The following is a 3427-nucleotide window of genomic DNA, read 5'->3' as shown; positions in this document are numbered from 1 at the left end:
TACCCATGAGGCTTGTGTTCAGGCGCGAGCACCAAATGGTGGCTCGTCACTCGTGCGAGCACCAAATAGGTGGCTCGCACAGTTACCCGAGCCATCACGACTCTTTTGACTCCCAAGGACTCCTAAAAACGCGGATTTCGATATTTTTAAGGATTCTTTCTGTCCCAGGTGTAGGCATATAAAATTGCTTATAGCGTCCTTTAGCTCTAGCTCGGCCACTATACCGACGAACCAACGAGGCCGACTGCAGATCTGTACGGATGCCATCAAGCGACGCGAATGCCTCATCCATACACGTGTGCGGTGATCATATGCCAATAAGGTGTTCGAACAGTCAAGAGTCAATCCAACCAAATGCGCATACTCGGACATCACTACCGAATGACGATCGAATCATAGTATCGGTTTTTCTGACTTCCAACTCATGAAGCGGATTTACTGCCAAATCAGGAATCCCAATTTACTGCCAAATCTAGATCATCAAATAAGAGACTAATTAATTCAAATCACGACGAGAACCATAAGGCTGGAAAACACCAAAACCACCACCTAGATGGCTCAGGCCGAACGCAGCCGAGCAACTTCAGGTGGCTCGGCCCAAGCCGAGCCACCTCCAAGGTGGCTTCTGCCTAAGGCCGAAGCCACCCTTGTGGTGTGGCGTGCCCAGATCTGCTGCCCATAGGCACAGATCTGAGTGCCTATAAATAGGCTAGCGCCTTGGTTTATTTTTGAGGTTGGAAATGTTTGAACGAGTAGAGGCGAAGCCCTGATGCTCTGAGACTTCGCGGCACCAGATCCAAACAAGATCAAACTTTTAGACTTCAAGCGACTTGTCATCCAGATCTTGCTGCTCGGCGTACCGGTCAACGCCAAATAGGCCAGGTATTCGAGAGTCGACCAGATCCTCAGATCTTTATATTCGGTGTGTTTTCGTTCATCTTTTTGATATTTCGGCGATTTGTGACTCCTCAAGTTCGCTTGTTTTGCGTACGGTTTATCGTTTTGCTGACTTGCACATTCTACTGATCCACTTCGTGCGCTTACTGGTATTGGGTAAATTCCCTTGACTCGGATAATAACGTTTATCGTCTTCTCGTTGTCTTGAATTATATTTGGGAAGTTATAGGTAATTTTTGACGTCTACAAATACGAACAAAAGTAGAGAACTGAGTTTTTATTTCATTATAAAAGAGTTCAATAACGTGCGAGACCTCTGACCTCTCTTTTAACAGATAAAGCCACGTCATGCGAGAGAAGTCATCAACAAAGATAATAAAATATCGAAAACCTTACACAGAGAGAACACGATAAGAACCCCAGACATCAGAATGAACCAACTCAAAAGCAAAGCTACTATGTTTATCGACTCGACTTTGAAAAGTAACACGATGGTGCTTACCCAGTTCACATGACTCACAACCTAAAGAGGAAATAGATAGCTGAACAGAAACTACCGATCTAAGTTTTTATAGTGAAGAATAACCCAGACGCCAGTGTCACAATAAAGTAGAGTCAGACTGCGATGCAACAAGGCCAGTCTCTGGTACACTGTCGTCCAAATAGTACATAACTCCTCTCTCATGCCCCAAACCAATCTTCATCCCAGTTGCTAGGTCCTGAAAAACACAATAAGATGGAAAGAAGGTGATTTTACAGTTATTTTGTTTTGTAAACTTGCTAATGGATAATAGGCTAACATGGAATTTGGGAACATATAACACATCAGTTAGTTTTAAAGAGGAAGTAGCATGAACTACTCCATCACCACGAACTAGAGAAAAAGTACCATTAGCAATGTGGATAGAAGGAAACTTATCAGAAAGATGTAAAGATACAAAGTGATCCTTTATACCTGTCATATGAGATGAGGCTCCAGAATCTAGTACCCAGGGTTTGTGAGAAGAAGCTATGTAAGCATCCATACCTGAAGAGGATACATGAGTAGCAGAATGAATGTTTTGAGAGAGTTCTAGCTGGCGTAACCTCTCATAATCTGCCTGAGAAATCTGAACAGTAGGAGCAGTAACAGCTGGACCACCATAAGTAGTAGCAGAAATAGATGAGTGAGTCGACTCGGTATTAGCTACCTGGGCCCACTGAGGACGACCAAACTTCTTCCACTTTTTAGAAATATGATTGGTTCTCTCACAGTGACCACACTGTCGTGATCCCTTATCAGATTCACCTTGCCTCCCACCAAAGGAGCCACGTCCTCCTCCTGAATCACAGCCACGACCACGACCGCGGCCTCTGCCCCGACTAGAGAACATGGCAGACTGATCCATCATAGGTGGAGATGATGCAGTAGTATCAGAAGTAACACCAGTAGAGACATGCATGACTCTGGAGAATATAGCAGTCGGTGAGGGAATTGTATCTCCACCCAATATCTGTCCCCTCACCTGGGATTGTAAATTAGGGTTCAATCCAGAAAGAAACTTGGATACTGCCAGATCGCGACGATACCCCAACAACGTCACTGCATCAGCTACTGCAGGCTGATGCATCTCTAGTTCATCTATCAGTCCCTTCAACTCACCAAAGAACTTCGGAACTAACCTATCTCCCTGTTTGAGCGCAAACAGTCGCTCAAAAATCTCAAATACACGGGAAGCATTCTTCTCATTCCCGTACATAATCTTCAGGTTGTCCCACATCTCCTTCGCAGTGGTTAAAAACATAACGCTGCTAATGATATGTGCTTCCATACTATTGAGAAGCCAAGTCATAACACAATAATCAGAAGAGAGTCGTGAATTGTAAGTGGGATCTGAGGTGGGTGGTGGAGAAGCCATAAGATGTTGGAGTTTGCTCTGAGCGCCAATGAAGATGCGGAAAGCTTATGCCCAAAGTAGATAGTTTTTACCATTCAATTTAATTGTAGTCCCCAAAACTACTTTGGGCACAGAAGTCTCACCAGTAACACCAGAAGTAGTAGTAGAGGAGGAGATTTCCGACATAGAATTAGTAGTCATTTTTGCGCAACAATAGTAGACAAATAGTAATCAAATAGCCAGTGTAGTAGTAGAGATCTGTTATTGAAACATAAACTAAGAACAGATCAGCAGCAAGATGATGATATTTCAGCCGGACATATACCAGATCTGAAAAACATAAGAGGCAGAGTAGTAGATAGTCACGCCCTCATGCCGCGAAGGAAGAGAGCCCTGGCTTGTTTGCACAAAGGCTCAAGTAAAACTCTATATTCTCATTCTCGAAGGAAAACAAGAATAGAAGTGAAATTCTCATTTCTCGAAGGAAACAAGAATAGAAGTGAAATATCTCAACACTGTGAGATAGACACCCTTCCTCTCATCAGTTCTATGATTGAAATGTTGAGGGAATAGTCAACACTATAATAATAGTGGCAATAGCAAGCAACAAACAGCAACAGGCAGCGGATCAAGTGGGGGCGGCGGCAGGAGGG

The 3427-nt window shown here is 43.8% G+C and overlaps 1 pseudogene; it reads left to right on the top strand.

Moving 5' to 3' along the window:
- Positions 3147-3427, top strand: part of LOC109826726 — a 1321-nt pseudogene continuing 1040 nt past the window's right edge.

The sequence above is a fragment of the Asparagus officinalis genome, chromosome 10 (assembly GCF_001876935.1).
Source record: "Asparagus officinalis chromosome 10, Aspof.V1, whole genome shotgun sequence".
Taxonomy (NCBI): domain Eukaryota; kingdom Viridiplantae; phylum Streptophyta; class Magnoliopsida; order Asparagales; family Asparagaceae; genus Asparagus; species Asparagus officinalis.
Note: the sequence above shows the minus strand (reverse complement) of the source record. Positions and strands in the feature narration are given on the sequence as shown.